Source organism: Schistocerca serialis, chromosome 2 (genome assembly GCF_023864345.2).
Source record: "Schistocerca serialis cubense isolate TAMUIC-IGC-003099 chromosome 2, iqSchSeri2.2, whole genome shotgun sequence".
In the NCBI taxonomy this organism is placed as follows: Eukaryota; Metazoa; Arthropoda; class Insecta; order Orthoptera; family Acrididae; genus Schistocerca; species Schistocerca serialis.
The window spans coordinates 238,108,623-238,134,965 of NC_064639.1; the positions used below are offsets into that span (position 1 = coordinate 238,108,623).

The 26,343-nt window shown below is 45.6% G+C and overlaps 1 pseudogene; it reads right to left on the reverse strand.

The window, feature by feature from the left end:
• Positions 1 to 18,795: 18,795 nt before the first annotated feature.
• On the reverse strand, positions 18,796 to 18,913 carry LOC126459097 (5S ribosomal RNA; annotated as a pseudogene).
• Positions 18,914 to 26,343: the final 7,430 nt, after the last annotated feature.

Sequence of the window (26,343 nt, forward strand, 5' to 3'; positions counted from 1 at the left end):
CCGTACAAATCATTTAAGAAGGGATTGATCGAAATTACATTTCCATAGAGGTAAAATAAGGGATGAAAATTTTTAAGAAAATATTTCTTTATATAAAAAAATTTTGAATCTAAATCTATGAAAACTAGTATTTCACTTCTGGGTTAGATACACACAAAATGAGTTAGTGGATGAAGGTTTGTGTTGAAATATCACTACAAGAACGCAAAAGGAGTGGTTAACAAAAGCCTTGGACTCTAGCTACCACAATCGCTTTTTGATCGGAATTATATTCAGAGGAGGAGGAAGAGATTAGTGTTTAACGTCCCGTCGACAACAAGGTCATTATAGACGGAGCGAAAACTCGGATTAGGGAAGGATGGAGGAAAGATATTGTTCGTGCCCCTTCAAAGGAACCATCCCGACATTTGCTTGAAGAGATATACGAAAATCACGGAAAACCTAAATCTCCTGCAGGCGAGTCCACTGTGTGGTAACCACTGTGTCACCTCACTCGGTTAAGTCCACTCGGAGAAGATCCTGCTCCTATGACCTTGATTAGGTGTTGGAATTTGTGAACAACGTGAACACTCGATTAAATAAAAATAAATAAAAAACAAAAAAAATATCTGTGCGGACCATACAGCCTACGCAGCGAAGCAACGGACGCTAAGCTAGTCTCACATAAATTTCAGTATTAGGAAGTCCTTTCTGTAACGCATTCGGCTCTGTACGGAAGTGAAACATGGACGGTAAGGAGTTCAGATAAGAAGAGAATATAAGCTTTTGAAATGTGTTGCTACAGATGAATGCTGATGATAAGACGGATAGATTGGGTGGCAAACAGGCACTGAACCAAGTACGAAAAAAAAAAACAAATTTATGGCACAACTCGAATAAAAGAAGTGATGATTTTATATGACGCATCCTGAGGCATCAAGGAATCATGAAGTTGATAATGGAGAGACGTGTGTGTAGGATAAAAATTGTATGGAGAGGCCAAATCTTGACTACTGTTGTCACACTGAAATTTCCGTAGTGATGCAGAGATGAAGAGCCTAGCGCGGAATAGACGAGTATGGTGAGCTGCGTGGAAGCAGACTTCGTGTTGAAGACTGCAACAACCAGAGCAACAGTCAAATATCATTTTGTTTTCTATCCAATTCAAAAAGCGATATCAATAAAATGAGTGGGCAGTTTTTTTTTGTGTGTCTGTATGATCGCTGGTGATGCCACATCCAAACCCGACGGCTTCGCTGATGGCACGATTGATTGCTAAAAGTGGGGCTACGACGCAGAAACTAGAAGGGAGAAACAAATATAAATGAATGAATATAAAATGTGTAGCGGCGGAGCGTCTGTTTCTAGAATCAATTATTGACTACAGACTTTTCAATAGAATTGTTTCTGAAAAGTAATGGAGAATCTGTGAGTGGACAATGTTGATTAAGCAGGAAGTTAACAATAGCCTATCGCCATACTTCAGCTAAAACTTCCTTGCTAAGTGGACATGGTCTATATACTGGGTGGCCAGAAGAAGTCTGTGTTGCAGGGTAGGTTATGCCGAGAAATGTTTGTATAGAAAAAACTTCGATACGTTGCGCCATTTCGGTATTAATTTTCATTGAAATTAAGCAGTCAGGCCGTCACGTGTGCAAATTCAAGCATCCCACAAGATACAATTAGTATCAGTTGTTCTCATAACGTACATGATAGCTCGCGAGAGTGCTCAGCCTTTCGAATGAACACATGCACTCCTTATTTTGATGTTATTTGTTATACTGCACCATCTTCCTCTTACGCTGAGGGGTGAATTACGACAGTATATACGATCCAATCAGTGGCCATAGAATGCTGTGTCAGCGATGTTGTGTCTGCAACCACCAACTACTAACTGAACCACTGAACAGATGGTTGCAGACATAGCATCGCTGTTACAGGATTCTTCGGAAACCAGTTGACAGACGTTGAGCCGGCCGCGGTGGCCGAGCGGTTCTAGGCGCTTCAGTCTGGAACCCCGCGACTGCTACGGTCGCAGGTTCGAATCCCGCTTCGGGCATGGATGTGTGTGATGTCCTTAGGTTAGTTAGGTTTAAGTAGTTCTAAGTTCTAGGGGACTGATGACCTCCGATGTTAAGTCCCATAGTGCTCAGAGCCATTTTTTTTGACAGACGTTGACCACTGATTGTATCGTGTGTGCTATCTGAGTTCACCACCTCAGCTTCAGTTACCGCCTGAAAATGGTGTACTGAGTCATCGAGAGTTTTGTGTTGACTGTAGCAGAGGACACATGGCAGCCCCTAGTGGCTTGCACCTCTGTTGCATTTTATTTTAATTCTGACCATCTGATGCTGTCAGGTATGACCGCAGCTTTCGTATTTTTTGGTACGTTATGCTGTAACATTTAGTTTTAATTTCGTCCGAAGAAGGTGTCCCTTGTGACACCGAAACCTAGGTCACAAATTGATTGTGTTCGCGACTGAGGGCTGTGTTTTTCAAAATTTTGTATTATACAACAGTCGCTGATTGACAGCCATGTTAAAAACCTTAACTTACGGTAGGTTTACTTAGAAGATAAAAGTGGATTTTCATTGTGTTTTAGGAGGTGAGCAGTAGGTGACGAGAATTCTGTGGGAGAGCATTGTGGAAAGCATATGCGATGGAAGGTTATAGTGATGAGGACTCTGAACCAAATTGTTGGGAAGGAGGGAGGAAAGTGAGGAAAACGGGATCTGTGTGGCGGACAGGAAGAGGACGTTCTGTTAGATCTGCAAGGCTGGATAACTCCCTTGATTAGGTACGAGGTGGAAGTGAAACTGCGGTCGAGTGTGTATGTGTGTGTGTGGTTTGAGGTTTTCGGGCGCTAAACAGCGTGGTCATCAGCGCCCAAACGCATAGAAACAGGAACACATGCAGTGAAGGGACGAAGACGGACAGCGAACAAGGAGAACGGCTAAAAGACACCTGACGCAGTTACAAATCCTCACATTCAGAGGCAAAACAAGAGGAGAAGAAACGCACTAAAAAAGGAAAGGAAACATAAGGAAAAGAGAACACAAATCGAAGTGAAACAAGTAGGTAATCGTGACTGGCGGACCTCTTACCTAAAACCTGGGTGAGCCAGTCACCCTGCAGCACATTAAAATCCTCTCCCTAAAATCCGAGGCAACAAATTGGACAGGACACAAAACCGTAAGACCTTAACCACAGTCGTTGCGTCGTCTTGCAAAATAGAGGGCAAATCCGGTGGCAAGGAAACCACCGCCCTCTGGTCACAGAATAAAGGACAGTCAAGTAAAATGTGGTGAACAGTAATCTGCACGCCTCAAGCACTGCAGATTGGGGGGTCCTCCCGCCGGAGTAAAAAACCGTGCGTTAAGGGACTGTGCCCGATGCGGAGGCGAGTGAGGAGAACCTCATCCCGCCTGCATGGCTGGTAGGACGTACGCCATGGCCGCGTGGTGGCCTTGACCAGACGCAGCTTATTTTCACCGACTGCCAGCCACTCCTCTTCCCATTGACGCATAACACGAAAACGCAAAAGGGAGGTAACAGCATGGAGGGGGACGGCACATTCAACAACGTGAGGGAGGGAACATGCATCTTTGGCAGCCACATCCGCCAGTTCGTTTCCCCTAATACCCACGTGCCCCGGCACCCAGCAGAAAGAAACCTCCTTCCCCTGCCGTTGCAGGTGGAGTAGGGCATCATGGATGTTCTGGACGACCGTATCCGCTGGGTACAAGTGTTGCATGGTCTGAAGGGCACTCAGGGAGTCAGAACAGATGAGAAACTTAAGACTGGGAACACATCTCATCTGCTCCAATGCCCGCAAGATCGCAAACAATTCAGCATCAAAGATGGTAAACGCTGCAGGAAGCCGTAACTTGACGACTCGATCAGGGAAAGCAACAGCACAACCAACAGAGTCCCCCTGCTTAGAGCCATCCGTAAATACTGGTACATGGTCGGGATGCTGGTTTAAAATATCGTAAAATAAGGAGGTAAAAACAAACCACTGCGGTCGAGACAGAATGTGGAGAGTGTGCAGATGTAATGGTGAGGGGATGTGTTTTTGGAACAAATGCGACAGAGCACGAGGGTACCACGAATGAAGCAATAGGGTGGTTGGTACCAGGTTTTGTGGATGTGCAAAAAGTCCGAAATTGTTCAGTGTGGTGAGGTGAAGGTAGTGGGAGCAAATGAGTTCATTAAGGTGGAACGACGGTGTGACGAACGTAAATACAGGTCAAATTCATGATTTCTTTTCTCGGTACTGGAGTGTAGTAGACAAATGAGATCTGCTGCAATGAATAAAGCATACATTGGAGTTTGTATCGTTACTTTATGTTGGAAAATATTAATATCTTCACTGTGTAATTGGGGTTTCCCGAGGCAGCTCTGAAACGAGACAGATCGACGGTTTGCGCTATAACTCCGGTTGTGGTTATCTGAAACATGAAATAAACAAATCACCCATATCCTTACAGATGTAATTTCATTTTATCGCAGAGATTTGCAAAAAGAAAAAAAATGGCGAAATTATAGATATTTGAAGAAATAGCCATTTTTGGATCCACCTTTTTGGGCAAAAAATTCTAAATATCAGCACAAAAAAATCGGATACAATGAACTGAAGAGAATTCAATTTGTTTCAGGGGAGACCAATCGGATGAAAGTTGTAGCGTGAGCGACGACAACCATGCCGAAAAACATGGTTTTGAGAAAAACCCGTTTAAAGTTCGACAAGTATTATCGTATTAAAAAGGGATAAAGCTTGTAACTTACGGGATATCATACATGCCTGGTCCATAATAACTATCGCTCTGGCTAGTGTATGGTCGCTTTCTACTACTTTGACCTGAAAAGCCCTCATTTTCGTCCCCAAGCCTTTTTCGTCGCTGAGCGCATCGCTCTGGCGTTTCTGTCTTCACAGAACCGGCGCATTTCATCGCCGATTTTGATTTGAAGGGCATTTGCCACGTGCATTAAAGCAGTAAGGCCTACACTGAACAGACGTACGCCGGCCGAAGTGGCCGTGCGGTTAAAGGCGCTGCAGTCTGGAACCGCAAGACCGCTACGGTCGCAGGTTCGAATCCTGCCTCGGGCATGGATGTTTGTGATGTCCTTCGGTTAGTTAGGTTTAACTAGTTCTAAGTTCTAGGGGACTAATGACCTCAGCAGTTGAGTCCCATAGTGCTCAGAGCCATTTGAACCATTTTGAACAGACGTACGGCCAAATTTGAAGCAATGTTGACAATGTTATTTTTGGAGCATATCTCCAAATGAGCCTATTGGAACTTTCGTTCACATTTTGAGCAAAATCGCCCAAACAGCGCTCCAGCAAGTCAAGTTCACTCAAATCGGTATAAATAGGGATCGTGAGGGCGAAGCCGGATCTCTAACGCCGACGCGTGGAGTGCAAGCTCGGCTTCAAGCGCTCACAGATTCGCTCTTTTGTGGAGTTCGCGCGTAATATTTTAGGGAATTATTATTTAATTTATATACATTCGAATTTCGTAGTAAAAAAATTCGTATGTTTTTGGACCGTCACCATGTCGTTCCCCCTTAAGGATACGAATGGGTGAGAGTAGACAGATACAGAAGGCGATGCTGATATAAGGCTGCCATTGCGTGGTCTTTGTTTCACAATACGCGCATACTCGCGCCACATACAAGTCACTTCCCTCCTCAGAGAATCTCACAGTCGTTGGCAAATTTCGTCTGCTAGCTAAGCGTGCCTTGCAAAGTACCGCGTGATATACCCTGTTTCGCACTAAAAGCTTTGGGCAGTAGCGACCAATCATCTGGCAGGCCGCCAGAACGGCGTGGTTGAGAAGAGCCTGGTTCCTCATCGACGTAGAATGAGTGTAGTACAGACCCTTGTATTGTATGTTTCGAGATGGGCGCATTCACGCCGCTACGTCACAGGATATGGTGAGATAGCAGGTGTCTCGTGCATTTGCGTTTCACACATGTTGCTGAAACTTACATATACCGGGTGATCAAAAAGTCAATATAAATTTGAAAACTTAATAAACCACGGAATAATGTAGATAGAGAGGTAAAAATTGACACACTTGCTTGGAATGACATGGGGCTTTATTAGAACCAAAACAACCACACCATATTGCCAGACGCGTGAAAGATCTCTTGCGCGCGTCGTTTGGTGATGATCGCGTGCTCAGCCGCCACTTTCGTCATGCTTGGCCTCCCAGATCCCCAGACCTCAGTCTGTGCGATTATTGGCTTTGGGGTTACCTGAAGTCGCAAGTGTATCGTGATCGACCAACATCCCTATAGATGCTGAAAGACAACATCCGACGCCAATGCCTCACCATAACTCCGGACATGCTTTACAGTGCTGTTCACAACATTATTTCTCGACTACAGCTGTTGTTGAGGAATGATGGTGGACATATTGAGCATTTCCTGTAAAGAACATCATCTTTGCTTTGTCTTACTTTGTTATGCTAATTATTGCTATTCTGATCAGATGAAGCGCCATCTGTCGGACTTTTTTGAACCTTTGTATTTTTTTGGTTCTAATAAAACCCCATGTCATTCCAAGCACGTGTGTCAATTTGTACCTCTCTATCTACATTATTCCGTGATGTATTCAGTTTTCAAATTTATACTGACTTTTTTTATCACCTCGTACTTTTAAGCTAAGGGAAAATTGAGTCAAATTTTCTTTCGAACTGGTAAGAAGAGCTTAAATGCCTTTTGCTATCCATTAGATTTCACCACAGAAAGTGGAAGCCAGTACTCAGTCCTAGTTTATACATCCGTGCTTACACCTAAGTGATAACATCTCGCCCTCGCTTGTAAAATCACAATATTGAAATTTGTAATATTATTTTGGAATTTCCTTGTTTGGTGATGTAAAGTTGTTGTGTTGTATGTATTCTATTCGTCCGTGAGGGGTGATTCGTTTTGTAGTTTCACTTCATTATAAAGTTTCTTTACAGTTATATGGATATAGTGTCTGTTCTTTCGGATATGTCCGAAAGAACAGACACCATAACCATATAAGTACATAGTTCTGGCAACACCGGCCATGACCTTCTTCTTATGTGCGGATGCACACATATTCCCCGAACTATTACGGGACTTGGCAAGAATGCCTTCCACGAGTAATGAGTGTGTTGGTGTGGGTCACTACGAATGTAGTGTGTGGACATACAAGGTGAGAATGTGGGTCTCGCGGGAGGCGTGCGCGAGATATTCCCTGCAGTCGCGCTATCCTCTGTGCCATCGGTGGCTCAGATGGACAGAGCGTCTGCCATGTAAGCAGGAGATCCCGGGTTCGAGTCCCATGTCGGGGCACACATTTTCACCTGTCCTCGTTGATAAATATCAACGTCCGTTGGCAGCTGAAGGTATTAATGTAATTATAATTTCTTTACAGTATGTTTGGCGTTCTTGATTTCGTTCCTCTGCATGCATGGCTTTCAAAAATGGCTCTGCGCACTATGCGACTTAACTTCTGAGGGCATCAGTCGCCTAGAACTTAGAACTAATTAAACCTAACTAACCTAAGGACATCACACACATCCATGCCCGAGGCAGGATTCGAACCTGCGACCGTAGCGGGCACGCGGTTCCAGACTGAAGCGCCTTTAACCGCACGGCCATACCGGCCGGCTGCATGGCTTTGTCTATGATTCCGACAACGTATTCATCACCTGCTTAAACGTTTATTTAGAACTGTATTATGGAAAAGTATCTCTAAGACGCATGCAATTGCAGAAACGGTGTCACTGGATTTAATTTTCTCCTTCATACCAGTTGGTAGATTAGATCTTTTGATGCATTATAAGTTACAAATAGCAAACATATTTGTTTTGCACAAGTCTAGTCTACAAGGCGCGTCTACGTACACGATGAAAGTTCGTCGCACTGTGTCTTCGGTAAGTGTTCACCTTCAAATCATTCCGGATGACTTCAGAGAGTTATGACACATCTGGAATATCACTGCTCCAGTCAGACTGCGTTTGCAAGCGTCCAAGTTTAACAACTTTGGGCTCAATGATAGGGCAAACCGTATTCAGAAATTTTCATGAATATCCATGGTTAAATTTTTAAGACGTGGCGAGTTTTCAGAATGAAGAGCTTTACATTCGGGGATTTAGAAGGAATGCTAGAATTCTGCTGGAGAGAAAAAGTGGCAACTTTGGAACAAGAGGGGATTATGTTTTTGCGGCTGAGGAGTATGTCGGAGATGCGCAATCTATATGATCCGCTGGTTATTATTTGTGAGCTTTTTCTTGTACGGTTAGTAGGTGAGGTTTCCAGCGATACTGTAGCGTGTCGTCATTCCAAGAAATAGGCATTATCATAATTAGTCACGATCTCTGCACGAAAATGTTATGCTGATTACCTCCTCATCTGTCGAGCGCTGTTAAGCTGCTCTCACTTTCCGGAGTGTAATAACAAGCAAAACGTCCGTACACAAGCACAAGCGTTCGACTCTGTCCAGTGCAGATCTGAGAGTAAATTGGCGTAAAACGAGTTGCCCCCAGCCCCTTCATCGTTACGTCATCGGCCGCAGAACGTATCATTAGAGGGCGATTTGCAAGTCAACAGCCAGTATGCACGACTACTGCACGCTGCATGCGAACTATCAAATGAGCTGACATCACTTCGTGCAAGAGGATCGCGTACAAACTGGACACAGTCAGGCTAACAGATAGAACTGCGTAACTGATCGATTAAAAGAGTGTCTGAAACGTTCGTAAGCGCCTTTCCGCTATTCTCGTCTCAGCTACAGCGTTTACAATATTTTATGACGTAGAACTAACAGTTTGCTTTTCAGTACAACCACATAGGGTGCCGTAAAATGGTTTCTACCATTTAGAAAAACTCTGGGCCTCATAACATGGTATAACGTTTACTACAAGGTGTTTCTGTGAGAATGATAGAAACTTTCAGGATTATGGAAAGAGAAATGTGTGAATTTGAGGTGAGGGAATTCTAGACTACCGAGTTTAAAATTAGAAAATTTCAGTTTTACCGTTGGCTTTGCAGCTTTCCTCCTGCTTCAGCATGATGCTATAGTAACAGCTTTTCCTGTGCTCTTCAGACAGTACGACCTATGTAGGATGATTTCGTGCCACAGTCAGGAGGGAGGAAGGGGGTGGAGGTGGGGGGGGGGGGATTACGGTTAAGAAAGAAAAATCCGGGCTTTCCTCAGTCAGTCGCTACCGTAAAAAGTTCCTTGCTGCGTGTCGTTGCTATAGACCGCCCGACTAGCCATTGAAAACAAAAATGGTGCCTTTGGTTTGGATGCGGGAAAATATCACACGAATGACGTAAATTGTTTGTAGAAATTTGTAGTTTTCGGCAGCACATTCTGTGCGAGTGTCCGTAAAAGTTTAAGCATGGGCTGTAACATTTCGCCTGCAAAACTTAATCTCCCAGAAACAGACCTGACATTATAGGTAACTGCTCTACAACACGACTTGGAAGCGCTCCCAAAGTTAGTTTTACGTCCGAGTACCTTGCATCGTTAATGATAATACACTGAAGAGGCAAAGAAACTGGTACACATACCTAATATCGAGTAGGGCCCCGCACGCACGCAGAATTGCCGCAATACGACGTAGTATGGATTTGAAATCTGTACGATTACGAGGAGGTGGAACTCTCTTTTGAACAGCACGTTGCAAGGAATCCCAGACATGCTCAATAATGTTCGTGTCTGGGGAGTTTGGTGGCCAGCGAAAGTGTTTAAACTCAGAAGAGTGTTCCTGCAGCCACTCTCTAGCAATTCTGGGCGTGCGGCATGTCGAAATAACCTGCTCTAATTGCCCAAGTCCGTCAGAGTGCACAATGGACATGAATGGATGCAGGTGATCAGACAGGATGCTTACGTACGTGTCACCTGTCAGAGTCTGATCTAGACTATCAGGGTCGCAATCACTCCAACTGCACACGCTCCTTTACAGAGCTACCACCAGATTGAACAGTCCCCTGCTGACATGCAGGGGGTCCATGGTTTCAGGAGGTTGTCTCCATACCCTCTCGATACAATTTGTAACGAGACGCGTCCAACCAGGCAACATATTCCCAGTCATCAACAGTCCAGTGTCGGTGTTGATGGGCCCAGGAGAGGCGTAAAGCTTTATGCCGTGGTCATCAATTGTACACGGGTTGGCCTTCGGCTCGAAAAGCCCGTATCGATGATGTTTCGGTGATTGGTTTGCACGCTGATACTTGTTGATGGCCCAGCATTGAATTCTGCACCAATTTAGGTGCAATTCTGTCACGTTGAACGATTCTCTTTAGTCATCGTTGGTCCCCTTCTTGCAGGATCTTTTTGCGGCCACAGCGATGTCGGAGATTTGGTGTTTTACCGGATTCCTGATATTCACGGTACACTCGTGAAATGGTCATACGGGAAAATCCCCAGTTCATAGACACCCTGGAGATGCTGCGTCCCATCGCTCGTGCGCCGACTGTAAGAGCACTTTCAAACTCACTTAAACCTTGATAACCTGCCATTGTGGCAGCGGTAATCGATCTAACAACTGCACCAGACACTTGTTGTCTTATATAGGTGTAACCGACAGTAGTGTCGTATTCTGCCTGTTTACATATCTCTGTATCTCAATACGCATGCCTTTGTCAGTTTCTTCGGCGCTTCAGTGTTCGTTAAGTTCAATCTGCTAGGAAGTCCTGAATCCACTGACAAAGCTTGCCCGTTACCTCAAACGCCCATATTTTTTTCGCTAGACGATAGCAGGCAACTTCATCGAATCCCTTACGGCAGATTATGGACACGGCATTTACTTGGGCGCCCATTTCTGCTGCTCTCTTGATCTCAAAGACGAACAACAGAGAGAGTGACTTGAATTTCACAAGATCATTGTTTGCTGAATCCACGTTGATTCAAGCAGAGAAGGTTCCTGCTCTCCTATACGCTCTTAATACACGATCACAAAACGTATTCCGAATTTCTAAACCAGTCTGAAGCGAGTGACAAGGGACTTTAATTATGTGCATCTATCTGACGACCCTTCTTGAAAGCGGAAATAAACTTCCGCTGCTCCAGCGACCTACGATAAACTGCCGCTGGATGGGGAGAAAGTTCTTGAGTGACGTTATCGGTGAGCGTGGCTGTCAGTTGATCGATGACCCGTAGCGGTGTAATCACTTGATGTCTACGCACAAGTCACGCAATTCCCGTACTTAACAGCCTAGTGGTGTACAATATCGTCCCAGATGCGTCCCAACGCGTTCAGATCAGGAGTGTCTGGCGGCGAAGCCGTCAACATGAATTCACTATCATGCAACTCGAACCACTGAAACACGAAATTGGCCATCTGAGGCAGACAGCCGGCCGGAGTGACCGAGCGGTTCTAGGCGCTACAGTCTGGAACCGCGCAACCGCTACGGTTGCAGGATCGAATCCTGACTCGGGCATGGGTGTGTGTGATGTCGTTAGGTTAGTTAGGTTTAAGTAGTTCTTAGTTCTAGGGGACTGATGACCTCAGATGTTAAGTCCCATAGTGCTCAGAGCCATTTGAACCATTTTGAGGCATACAGTTACCATGCTTGAAGAAGCCATTCACATCGGGGAAGACATCAGGCATGAAGGGATGCAGGTGATCTGCGATAGTGTTCACGTAGTACACAGCTCTCATGGTGCCTTAGATTACTACCACAGTCCAACGGAATTCCATGTGAATGTTCCCCATAGCATAATTCTGCCTTCTTAGGCCAGCGGCAGCGATACGGTGCATGTTTCGAGCAGACGTTTCCTGGCTGATGGTGCATCTGGACATCTTCATCGCCATGGTGCAACAAAAAATCTGATTCGTCCGACCAGGCGACATGTTTTCAGTGATTCGCGATCCGATCTTGATGACCCCATGCCTACTGCAATCGTAATAAAATGGCTCTGAGCACTATGGGACCTCAGATGTTAAGTCCCATAGTGCTAAGAGCCATTTAATCATCTTGGGTATTAGGAGGTCGCTAAGTTGTATTTAAATAACAACTACAGCGGCTTTTTAATCCCTAGGATAATTTCAGGAATGTTGTATTCCATATAACATTACCTCACAGCAGCTGCTTCACGAAAGGGTGCATTTTCATGCTGTTCCTCTAATGTATGCAGAACGCAATGCTGACAGTGTCTTCGTATGCCTCCACATTTAGCGTTTTCTTAATCGCTATAGGGAGACCACATACTAGCCACGAAAAATACCCCGTATCTTAACATCACAACTTCCTTATTTCGTTATTGGCACTATACATTAGTTCTTCAGGCACTCGCCAAAGCAAAACTTCTACATCGGATTGCCGCAGTGTACAGCGTGATTGATCACTCTAAATGACTCGTTCCCAGTCATCCACTGTGCAATGACGTCACTGTTTGCACCGCCTCATACGTCGCTTAGCACTAACTATATACACTACAGGCCATTAAAATTGCTACACCAAGAAGAAATGCAGATGATATACGGGTATTCATTGGACATATATATTATACTAGAACTGACATGTGACTACATTTTCACGCAATTTGGGTGCATAGATCCTAAGAAATCAGTACCCAGAACAACCACCTCTGGCCGTAATAACGGCCTTGATACGCCAGGGCATTGAGTCCAACAGAGCTTGGATGGCGTGTACAGGTACAGCAGCCCATGCAGCTTCAACACGATACCACAGTTCATCAAGAGTAGTGACTGGCGTATTGTGACGAGCCAGTTTCTCGGCCACCATTGACCAGACGTTTTCAAATGGTGAGAATTCTGGAGAATGTGCTGGCCAGGGCAGCAGTCGAACATTTTCTGTATCCAGAAAGGCCCGTACGGGACCTGCAACATGCGGTCGTGCATTATCGTGCTGAAATGTAGGGTTTCGCAGGGATTGAATAAAGGGTACAGCCACGGGTGGTGACGCATTTGAAATGTAGCGTCCACTGTTCAAACTACCGTCAATGCGAACAAGAGGAGACCGAGACGTGTAACCAATGGCACCCCATACCATCACGCCGGGTGATGACGAATACACGCTTCCAATACGCGTTCACCGCGACGTCGCCAAGCACGGATGCGACCATCGAGATGCTGTAAACAGAACCTGGATTCATTCTAAAAAATGACATTTTGCCATTCGTGCACCCAGGTTCGTCGTTGAGTACACCATCGCAGGCGCTCCTGTCTGTTCAAATGGTTCAAATGGCTCTGAGCACTATGGGACTTAACATCTGTGGTCATCAGTCTCCTAGAACTTAGTACTAATTAAACCTAACTAACCTAAGGACATCACACACATCCATGCCCGAGGCAGGACTCTAACCTGCGACCGTAGCAGTCGCGCGGTTCCGGACTGAGCGCCTAGAACCGCTAGACCACCAAGGCCGGCGCTCCTGTCTGTGATGCGGCATCAAGGGTAACCGTAGCCATGGTCTCCGAGCTGATAGTCCATGCTGCTGCCAGCGTCGTCTAACTGTTCGTGCAGATGGTTGTTGTCTTGCAAGCGTCCCCATCTGTTGTCTCAGGGATCGAGACGTGGCTGCACGATCCGTTACAGCCATGCGGATAAGATGCCTGTCATCTCGACTGCTAGTGATACGAGGCCGTTGGGATCCAGCACGGGCATCAGAACAACGTTTCACCAGGCAACGCCGGTCAGCTGCTGTTTGTGTATGAGAAATCGGTTGGAAACTTTCCTCATGTCAGCACGTTGTAGGTGTCGCCACCGGCGCCAACCTTGTGTTAATGCTCTGGAAAGCTAATCATTTGCATATCACAGCATCTTCTTCATGTCGGTTAAATTTCGCCTCTGCTGCACGTCATCTTCGTGGTGTAGCAATTTTAATGGCCAGTAGTGTAAATGTGTTGCTTATGAGGAGCTGGTCGACCATTGTACCCCATTGTTTCAACTCCCCAAGGAAAGTTATTGTCCTAGCTGCGCGGCTGGCCGAACTTTGGAACTTATAAGTGGACCCATCCACTCCTTTCATGCGATATTTTACAACTATTCTCCGAAACGCTCTACTGTCCTTGTCCTTCAGTACATTAGCTCTGCCTAATCTTGGTTTCGCTGTGGTTGTTCCTTCACATTTCCTCTTCACAGTCACATCACCAACCGTCGACTTGAGCAGCTTTAGGACGATTGAAAGGTTCCTGAAGCATTTGTTGCTCAGATGACATTCAATGACTAGTCCACATGTAAAGTCTCTGAGCTTCTGTAGTAACAACACACTCGACCCCACTTCCTTTTATACTCGCAGTTCCACATCTCATAACGTCTAGTGATCAACTCCGCATTACGTAGTGGTGCCCAGATACTTTCGACCAGATATTCTCCGCCTTAGAGTTCAGAGTATCACACTTGCACATGTCTAGTCAGCTGAACTTCGTGTATCCTGAACGCTGATCAGTGTGAACACTACTTCTTCTCGAACTAGCACTCGTTTAGATGTTTGTAAGCGTATTGGAAGTACAGGTCGAAGTTCAGTGGACAACTGTTCAATACATATGGTCTGATGGGTAATAACTGCTTATATTTGACGCTATGAAATCTATACAATCCGTCCTCTTTGTGCAATTGATCTGCTTTCACTTCCACCCTCACATAGCCCCTTCACTAATACCTTCGCAAAGTACCAACATTTTGGTGATGATTAAGATATGTAAGTAGGTTTCTTTGCAACATTTAGCGGTTAAGTTGTACTTGTGGCAAATAAAACAATACGAGAGTAGCGATGAATAGCTAATTCTGAGCAACGAAGTCGATCATTTTGTGTATTATACTGTAGCTACGTGACAAGACATGTAACTCTGGTGTTCAACTGATAATGAAAGCACAATGAAATGCACACCCTTAGCTGCTTATAGGCGTTGACATATGTCATAGGGGACAGATGAAAATGTGTGCCCGACTGGGACTCGAACCCGGGATCTCCTGCTTACATGGCAAAGCGTAATCTGTCAGTAAACTGCAACAGGTATTACGAATGGAACGTAAACATTCAGCTGTTTGCTAAGCGTCTGCCGTGACTACGCATTCGTGTATTGGCAGCAGTTCCAATAGAGTGAGGAGCCTTTCTCAAGGCTTCAACAGTTGTTTGGCGACAAGAGGGACAGTGTTTTGCTGCGTAGCACATCGTAACGTAATGCACCAACAATACTTAAATGTTCACACGTTATATATTAGAGTTACAGGAGGCAAATTCTTAGTGCCAAATTGCGTCCTTTTTTGTCCCAGTTTTGAGAATGGCTGTTTGTGACATTTTCACCTAATTTATCGCTAGTTTTCGGGTAAACGTAATGTTGTAAACGGCAATATCAGGCTTTTTGTAGATATCTATACCTGATGTGCTGCTGATGTACGGTAGCAACTGGAAACAATCCGAATAGGCTGTCTGTCTCACGTAGCTATTACCACTTGGACTGTGAATATTGTTGAGAATTTGGAAATTGGAACGCGAGTCAAATACTATTAATAACGTGTGGAAGCACACACATGACATTGAACGAGTGCCTAGGAGTACTTCACGTACTATAAGTCTTGATGGAAATAAAGATACTGTCAGTGACATTTCATCTTTGTGGCGAATGTAATTTCCAGCTGCAGTAGGCAGTTTTTCTCTATGTCTCATATTTTTAGTGTAGCCGTCTTCTGAAACTCTGAAGGTACAGGGTGATTCAAAAAGAATACCACAACTTTAAAAATGTATATTTAATGAAAGAAACATAATATAACCTTCTGTTATACATCATTACAAAGAGTATTTAAAAAGGTTTTTTTTTCACTCAAAAACAAGTTCAGAGATGTTCAATATGGCCCCCTCCAGACACTCGAGCAATATCAACCCGATACTCCAACTCGTTCCACACTGTCTGTAGCATATCAGGCGTAACAGTTTGGATAGCTGCTGTTATTTCTCGTTTCAAATCATCAATGGTGGCTGGGAGAGTTGGCCGAAAGACCATATCCTTAACATACCCCCATAAGAAAAAATCGCAGGGGGTAAGATCAGGGCTTCTTGGAGGCCAGCCTGGGGGCTGATCCATCGCCTCGGGTAGTTAACGTTCAGGTAGTTACGGACAGATAAGTGCCAATGTGGTGGCGCTCCATACAGTTGATTGTGGAATTTGCAGCTCTCTGTTAGCTCTACGAGTCGATTTTCCTGGGCTGCGAACAAATGCTTGCTGGATGCATGCTACATTTTCATCACTCGTTCTCGGCCGTCCAGAACTTTTCCCTTTGCACAAACACCCATTCTCTGTAAACTGTTTATACCAACGTTTAATACACCACCTATCAGGAGGTTTAACACCATACTTCGTTCGAAATGCACGCTGAACAACTGTCGTCGATTCACTTCTGCCGTACTCAATAACACAAAAAGCTTTCTGTTGAGCGGTCGCCATCTTAGCATCAACTGACGCTGACGCCTAGTCAACAGCGCCTCAAGCGAACAAATGTACAACAAAATGAAACTTTTGTCATTGCAGAGTTTTAAATTCCTAAAGTTGTAGTATTCTTTTTGAATCACCCTGTACTTACGCTGCCTGCCAAAAAAAAGTAATGTACCGAGAAGACAGATATCAATTTCGTATACGTGCACACCATCGGCGGGTATGCAAACGATTAGGGTTGTAATTCTCTGTGAAAGGTATATCGACCACTAGTGTTCATTGGTATTGTTCGTATTTAGTGTCGTCACCACGCCTGGTAAAACACACAAAGGGCCGTGAACAGCGTCGAATGTTGCGTTTTTATTGTGAAGGAGACATTACTGTCGTGTACTCGTTTGAGGAAGCGTAATCAGTATATGGCACGAGTTTCAAAAACGTGTGATTCAGGGTCTCCACTTGGCCAGCTGGTCGAATTGTGCAATATGTAGGTTTGTGGGGCATTCGGACGTGACAGTGGCCCGGTGTTGGATCTCATGGAAATGTAGGAGTAAGCATTCTCGTCCTTAAGGTTCCGGTCGATCATGTCTGAGCAGCACAAGGATACATCTCCGTACTGTGCACCAGACGCAACTTCACTCCCTTCACCTCTATAACTGCCATCCGAGAACAAGTAATGGACTCCTGCAACATCCTGCATCGTCCAGCAGCAGTGGTAGAAGACCAGCAATCACGTGACTACGGAATGACCTCTACATATGTAGGCTGCGGTTAACACCAAATCACAAACAGGTGCGTTTGAGTGGTGCCATGAACGGGAAGCTTGGAATGCTGATGAATGATGTCGCTTTGTGTTCAGCGCGGTTCCGCACTGACGATCGTCGGCGAGTTTGGCGATGACCTGGGAAGACAATTCTTCCATTGTTTTTGGAGAGGCACAGCGATGTTACACCTAGCATCATGCCGTGGAGAGTCATCGCGGATGACCAGGTCACGGCTGGTACTCTGACGGTACAACGGTACGACACGGTCATCCTGTGTCCTCATTTGTTGCCTCTCACTGGACAGTCTCGCATTGCCATTTTTCAACAGGTCAATGACTGTCTCAAGAAACTGTCTTCGTGAAGCTGAGGTACTCCCTAGGTCACTGACAGAACATGTGTGGGGTTAGCTTGGACGCTAATTCCGTCCCAGCGTCATTATCGAGGGTACGAAGGGCCAGTTAACACGGTTGTGGACCAGCTGTGTCAGGACAGCGTACAACGACTTCATGACAACCTTACCAATAGAATCAGTTAGTGCATCCAGGCAAGAGGGAGTGCAATGTCTTAGTGAAAAGTGGACTCATATGTCAAGTTGTTTAAATCTGACTCGATTTTGTAATCACTGCATTAAGATCACATACACTATCAACCCGTGGAGTTTCATTTCGTTTCCTCCCCGCCTTCTGTGCCCTTCACTTTTTCTATCTGGCCCATCTACTGCCACCCACTCTGAAGGCTCCAAAGTAACCACCAGAACAGTGAAAACCTGAACGGTAAATGCTGTGTTGGAATGGTGCGTGAGGGTGCGTAGGTGGCGAGCTGCTATGGTGCGGCCGAGGTTATCTGGCCAGCCATGCGCGGCAGCCTTGCTGCGGGCGTCGTGGGGCCTGCTCGCTCCGCGCCTCGGAAAAGTACCTGCTGAGCGGAGCGCTGCGCTGAAGAGCTCCGTATCGGTGACAGACGGCCGTGGCGTCTGGCAGGTGCACGGAAGTGAGGCAACAGCTCGAACAATTGCGGAGGATCTCTGGTTTCAGAATTCATACACTGCTGGCTGTTAAAGTGGCAACGTCACGAACAATACCAAACGACCCTATTTTACTTCTCGGCTAGCTGAGAAACGCGGCGTTGCATGGGTTTGGTTGGTTGGTTGGTTGGTGAAGGACACCAGACAGCGTGGTCATCGGCCTCATCGGATTAGGGAAGGAAGTCGGCCGTTCCCTTTCAGAGGAACCATCCCGGCATTTGCCTGGAATGATTTAGGGAAATCACGGAAAACCTAAATCAGGATGGCCGGACTCGGGATTGAACCGTCGTCCTCCCGAATGCGAGTCCAGTGTCTAACCACTGCGCCACCTCGCTCGGTGCATGGGTTTATTTATATCTGTGCCCTAGACACCGTACGCGTCGAATTTATTTTTGACTTAAAAAACTGCTTTGTATACAGCGATGTGCCAAAAGTCATGGGATAAGCACTCCGTCTTCAGGCCACGAGTGGCCTACCGGGACCATACTACCGCCATGTCATCCTCAGAGGGGGATGCGGATAGGAGGGGCGTGGGATCAGCACACCGCTCTCCCGGCCGTTATGATGGTATTCTTTACCGAAGCCGCTACTATTCGGTCGAGTAGCTCCTCAATTGGCATCACGAGGCTGAGTGCACCCCGAAAAATGGCAACAGCGCATGGCGGCCTGGATGGTCACCCATCCAAGTGCCGACCACGCCCGACAGCACTTAACTTCGGCGATCTGGCGGGAACCGGTGTATCCACTGCGGCAAGGCCGTTGCCCAAAAGTCATGGGATATCTGCTAAGACCGTATCGGACCTCCTTTTGCCCGGCGTAGTGCAACAATTCGACGTAGCGTGGACTCAACAAATATTGAGACACTCTGCCTTTATAGCCATCTATAATTGCGAAAGTTGTGCCGGTGCAGGATTTTGTGCCCGAGATGACCCCTCGATTGGGTCCCATAAATGTGCGATGGGATGCAAGTCGGGCGATGTGGGTGACTAAATCATACTAAATCACTCGTTCGAATTATCCAGAATGTTCTTCAAATCAGTCGCGAACAATTGTGTCCGGGTGATGCGTCATACTGTCATCCATAAAAATTACATCGTTGGTGTGAACGTGAAGTCCATGAATGGCGCCGGCCGCTGTGGCTGAGCGGTTCTTGGCACTTCAGTTTGGAACAGCGCTGCTGCGACGGTCGCAGGTTCGAATCCTGCCTCGGGCATGGTGTGTGTGATGTCCTTAGGTTAGTTAGGTTTAAGTAGTTCTAAGTTCCAGGGCACTGATGACCTCAGATGTTTAAGTCCCATAGTGCTCAGAGCCATTTGAATCATAAATGGCTGCAGATGATCTCCAAGTAGACGAACAAAGGCGTTTCTAGGAATGATTGGTTCAGCTGGACTAGAGGACCCAGTTCATTTCATGTCAAGACAGCCCACAGCGTTATACAGCCACCACCAGCTTGCACAGTGGCTTGTTGACAACGTAGGTCCTTACGAAAAAAATGAAACACCTGCAGTCGTCGTTTTGATGTGATTTTATTATACAGCAACCAGTTTCGGTGAATCAGCCTTAGGTGATGCTTAGGGTGGTGAACTACGATCGTATACACGATCCCATCAGTGGCCAACATCTATGAACTGGCTTCCGTAGATTACTGTAACAGCGATGTTGTGTCTGCCAACCAGTTGATAGTTGAAACTTCCTGGCAGATTAAATCTGTGCCCGACCGAGACTCGAATTCGGGACCTTTGCCTTTCGCGGGCAAGTGCTCTACCACTTGAGCTACCCGAGCACAACTCACGACCCATCCTCACAGCTTCAATTCTACCAGTACCTCGTCTCCTACCTTCCAAACTTCAGTTCACACTCCGCTGCAGAGTGAAAATGTCATTCAGTTGGTAGTTGATGGTTGCAGACAGAGTTCGCCCCCTCAGCATTATGCAGGACCTGAAGATGGTGTACTGACGCACCGAAACATTATAACATAAACCAGGCTGCAGCTGTTTTATATTATTACGTAAGTGAACAGGTGTACTCCCAAGGACCATCAATCACAAGGAGGGGGATACAAAATCGCGGGGCTGTGGCTTCACGGGGTGTGCGCCAAACCCGAATCCTACCACCAGCTCTTAGCAACTGAAATCGAGGCTCATCTGACCAGACCACGAAATTCAGTCGTCCAGGGTCCAACCGGTATGGTCATGAGTCCAAGAGATGGGCTGCAGGCGATATCGCGCTGTTAGCAAAGGCATTCGCGTCCGTCGTCTGCCGCCACAGCCCATTAACGCCAAATTTCGCTGCACTGTCCTAAGGGATACGTTTTTCGTACGTTCCACGTTGATTTCTGCAGTTATTTCATGCAATTCTGCTGTTCTTGGCCGCTAAGTGATGGGTGTCGGCTACTGCGTTGTCCGTGGTGAGAGGTAATGCCTGAAATGTGGTATTCTCCGCACGGTCTTGACACAGTGGATCTCGAAATACCGAATTCCCTAACAATTTCGGAAATTGAATGTCCCATGCCTCTAGTTCCAACAACCATTCCGCGTTCAAAGTCCGTTAATTACCGTCGGCCATAATGAAGTCGGAAACCTTTTCACGTGAATCAACTGAGTACAAGTGACGGCACAGCCAATGAACTGCCCTTTATACCCTGCGTACGCTATACTTCTGCCATCTACATACGTACTTACCGCTAGCCCATGGATTTTTTCACCTCAGTATACAACATTTGGACTGTTTGATTGGGGACATGAAATAAGAGCTTGTTTCCCTCACAAACACGGGAGAGAGTCACAAAGAGCTGGCCTTACAAAAAGCGTATAACACTAAATTCTATGCCTGCAACACGGTGCATCTGACCTTGTGCGTTGTTTATGGTCATGGCGTAACATATAAGTACGTTTACCGGAAACTGTATTCGTTTAAAGTGAAATGGTAAACTGTTAGGAATAATCGGAACCTCATGTGTAAAAACTCACTCGCCTGCCCGACTTCCCATCAGAATTTACGCTTCTATGATGTTACGTTGGAGAGTAGTAACTTTAAGCTTGTATGAGAGAAGGGTTCTTGGGAATGAAATAACGCATGACGCTCTCGATCAGTGTTATGTTGCGCCTCGTTTTCGGGAGGAGTTTCCAAAGAGCTAATTAAACCCTGATGTTCTTGAGCCGCAGCAAGTCTCGTCTCCGCTGAAGCCTTCAGACCACAGCCTTCAGTCTTCAGTCATTCTGGTGTATTCAGAAAGGCTCGACCATTTTCTAGGCATTTTTATTCGCAGCCAAAGCAAAGTCAAAATATAATGAGTAGGCACCCAAATCACGAAACAAACTTAATGAACTCGTTTTTCCTAACAAATTGTATAAATAAAGTCTACTGAAGGAAACAAAACAACGTCTTTAAGTATTACATACACAAAGGGAAATCGGTAGACCCGTATATCCTAGCCAAGTAAATTCAATGTTAGTTGGCATACGTAAAGGTACGATTGCGGTGCTTAATTCCGCCACTCACTTAAGTGTCTGAAACAGATGTCACCGAGTTAAAAGAACTAACAGTGCCATCTATTGGTTGTCGGGATGTTTAAACAACCGAACTGCTAAGCTGAGCCGATGATTGTAGACAAAACTTCAAATTACAATAACTTTTTTTCGTGTTCCGAATTTGATGAAATACGGATGTACATTGCCGCAAGGTACGCTCAAGTTAACTGTGAAAATGTAATCAAAATTCTTCTAGCAGTTTTGAAGATTATTATACTAAAACAGACAGACGCGAAGCTTTTATAGTTTTATTATTAGTATGGACATAGGTATAAATCCACATCTACATACATACTTCGAACACCACCATACGACGCATGGCGGAGGGTAGCTTGAACTCGTACCATTGTCAGTCATTCCCTTTCCTCTTATCCTCGGAAGTGGAGCGAGAGAAGCTAAAGGACTGACTAAATTCTTCTGTACGGGTCCTCCTTTTCGCCGTCCTTACGCGAGATGTATGTTGGTGGCGGGAGAATCGTTCTGCAGTCTGACTGAATTGCCGGTTATCCAAACTTCATCAGCAGTGTTTCGTGAATGGAATTACTTCTTCCCTCCAGCGATTCCCATTAGCGTTCAAGGAGCATTTCCATAATACTCGCTTGTTGACGGAACGTACTGGTAACTGATCTGGCAGCACGCCCCTCTATTGCTTCGATGTCCTACCTGAAACCGACCTCGAGCAGTACTTAAGAATGTGTCTCCTGTAGAGGTGAACTACACTTTCCTCGTATTCTTGTCCTGATGCCGACCATTCGCGTTCCCTGCAACTGGCCTTACATGCTCGTTCCATTTGATGTTGTTTAGAGCGCTAGCCACGTACCAAGCGCTTGATGACAACCCATCATGACGCAATGTGTGTTGCCCAGTTGGATTTAAGGTTTACTGAACCACATTACGTTTCCACAAAGGGTCAATTAGCCACAAGTATTACAGTCTTCATTAACTTACTTTCTACAACATTCAGAGGACGCTGCTATTCATCAGCCGGCCGGTGTGGCCGAGCGGTTCTAGGGGATTCAGTCTGGAACCGCGCGACAGGTACGGTCGCAGGTTCGAATCCTGCCTCGGACATGTATGTGTGTGATGTCCTTAGGTTAGTTAGGTTTTAGTAGTTCTAAGTTCTAGGGAACTGATGACCTCAGATGTTAAGTCCCATAGTGCTCATAGCCATTTTTTTTGTTTGCCATTCATCGAAGCAAATACACTGGTGTCCAAAATTAAAGCAACAAACTGCTATTTCCCAGTCTTGTGTCTAATTCACGATATAAGCATACAAACTGCCAATAGATGTCGTTACGGTCGTGTTCTGCACGGAAGATGGCATTCCGATCAACGGACAATCACGCCAGCAATAACGTCAGGGCACCTATCAAGCGGGGTAGTGTCTGCAGGGTAGTCCCACATCCACAATCTTTGTGTACACAGTCACTGACGGTGCAGTATGGCACAGAGAAGACGGCTACGGACTCTCTGCTGCGCAGGGCCATTGAAGAATGGAAGCAGGAAAGTCTCAAACTGATGTGGCCTGATGGCGTAATGTGTATCGTTCTGCTGGTTCTCGGATGAGGCGATAGTTTATAGAGAGCGAAACTGAATTCCGGAGACCAAGACAGGACCGACCATGTGTGATAACAGAGTGGACCGTTGTTTCACGGTACTGCCTTACTACTGCACTGCGACTGGCATTTGACCTCGCAGCATCCCGTGGATGTGTTGTATAGAGGCAGAGTGGCCTTTATTGCTGGAGACATGCTGTCTACCTACCTCTGGCGTGTCTTCACACAAGGCAACCTCTAGAGTGGAGCCGTCAACGTGCCACCTGGACGGTCGAAAGGTGGCCCAATGTTCTTTTCACAGATGGGCCCTGATTTGGTCTGCAGAGTGATTCTCGACGGATTCGCATCTGGTGGGCACATAGAACACGATTACTGGACCCAAACACTGTGGAAAGAGACCTATCAAGTTACCAAATATGCAGCAAATGAGTTACAAACTACTGAAAATGATCATATCTCAAGAAATACACAGCATATTAATGTCCCAGGACGTTAGAAAGTCAGTTAATCTAAAATCTTCAATAGTAAACCCGTTTTTTTTATAACAAACCAGACCATAACACATTACTTTGTCCACATTATTGCTGTAATTTCTCTCCCAGCTGCCGTTGAAATGGAAAGCAATTGGAACAGTTCAATGATTTATTTATCAATCAATTAAAAACTATTTTTAGATGTGTATTTCTTGAGATATTATTATTTTTCAGAGATTTTTAACCCATTTTGATTTTTGTCAATTACAGTGCCATCTCTCACGAACGAAAAACGTTAAAAAACGAAAGTTACGTATTTTTGCACATAGGATCCGAATACGCAATGAAAAATAGGGGTTTCTATTTAAAATTTCGTAGTCGACCTCCCCCCCCCCCTCTTGCCTCTTGGGAGTGGGGCAGGGGGTCGGATTTGATGACAATGGATGTTCCCCTTCCAGGCAAACAACTTTTATCACAACCATTTTTAATCCGATTTGTAGTTTTCCAGGTATTTCTAAAAACAGTTTTAAATGCCTCATCCTGTATGTGCATAGTGTTCCAAAATCACGCCGACAAACTTCGAGGGGATGGTGAGGTTTTCTTGAGGAACGAAATGGGGATAGGAACGTATGTCCGGAAACGTCAACCAACGACGCTACAGAAAGTGGTAGTTATAGTCGGCGGTGCTTGTACGTATGTATTACAGGGTGATTCCGTAATGAAATTACAAACTTTCAGGGATGATGGAGAAGGATAAATGTAGCAATCTGAGATATGGGACCCTGGTCATAAAAAAAAGGAGAAAAGAAAAGAGTCGACAGTTATAAGCGAAAATCGTTCTGATCCTTGTACCGGTACCGGTACGGGTGCTACTGTTGCTAGGGTAGGAAATTTTCAGAGGTGGCACTACAGACTAAAACAAGAAAAAAGTGTCAATTAAAGCTGGGTTGTAAAATGCATACCCGTGGAGCTACGAGCATTTGTTCATCTACGCAACTGTGAAACAAATCTCCTCTATTGAACAACTGTTCATAGCTCTTACGGCATACATTTTATAGCCGATCTTTACTACACAGTTATATGAACGCATGATGTATGTCGTTTCAGACTTACTCGAAAGAACATTCACGCGTAATCCGCAGCTGTGATACATTTTATGAAAACTGAAGGTGGAGGGGGGAGAAAGAAAAGGAAAAGGATTAGTGATGTCAGCTACTTTGGGACATTACAAGGAATCAGCGGCGTTGAGTAAAAAAATGCGTGGCAGACCAGGATCTCGAACACGGGATCTCTTTCTTACTAGCAGATGTGTTAATCATTGCGCCACCCAGGACACAGAGTTTATCGCAACTGCGTGGGCGATCTCGGTCCATCTCACGGCTGACCCATACTCCCACCGAGCGCCACCTATCTGCCGTCCCTGTCCATTTCCTCCACGAATATTACTCTGAGATTCTCGCAGGACCTCAGACTTACTTGTGCATCCGCAATTAAGAAGGTGGAGCCATTGCCCATCTAGGTGAATCAATTATATGAATGTGTGGTGCCTGTTCTTTGGGACTTGTCCTACACGTGGGTCGACCCTGAGACATACTGAGATAATCCGCACAGTTGCACTGACCTCTGCGTTCGGGGTTGTGCAGTGGTTAATGCACCTGCCTAGTAAGCAGGAGATCCCGGGTTTGGGATCACTCGTCGCCGCTCATTCTGTGTGATATCCCGATGCAGCTGACATCATTAATCCCTTTCCTTCCCTTTCTCCCCCTACACAATTCATTTATCGTACATATAATTTACTACACACTTTCACAGACCAGGATCCCTTATCTCAGACAGATACATTTATCCTTCTCCATCATCCCTGAAAGTTTGTAACACCGTCACGGAATCACTCTGTGTGCACACGCATACATGGGCGCCGGTGCCTGTAAGTATGACGCTCTGTAACGAAGTCTGTCGGTGTAATTTTGAAACGCCCTGTATATCGTGACTCTGTATTCAGAACCGGAACTCATATGAAAAGATGTCCTGTCCTGTGTTCTCGCCGGTTGTACCACTGTCGGCGCGCCTCTCCCCTGGCGCTTCAAGGAAAGATGCAACAATGGCGTACTGACGGCCCATCACGCTCGTCGCGCTATCCATATGGATATTTGTCTTGAACGAATAAGCCCTTATCCTTATTCGCGGTGCGTTACCTGGCTATACGATTCTTCTCGGCCGAAGGAGCAATATCTTTATCCTCTCGGGCGCTAGTCATATGGGGTCACTGAGATCCAGCATGAATTTTTATCTGCTGAACCCATCGATTCCATATTCATATGAGAATCGTAATATGCTGACCGACGGGAGTAGCTTTATTACAGAATGATAAGCAGCAGGCTACATAGGCCACGCTCTTATATCAATGTCGGTTGCGATGAAATGCTTATCACGTGCATAGTCAAGCATGCCAATTTGATCGGTTGTTGAATACTGACTCCGTGGTGTTGCATTTGTAAAGACGATGAGTGTACATGAGGTATGCGTCATCTTCATTAAACCATTAGTGATTACGAAGAATTTCTGACAAGATAGGGGAAGGAAGTAAAAAATTTTTATGTGCAGTAAGTGCAACAAGTATTCGATCACCTAGAGA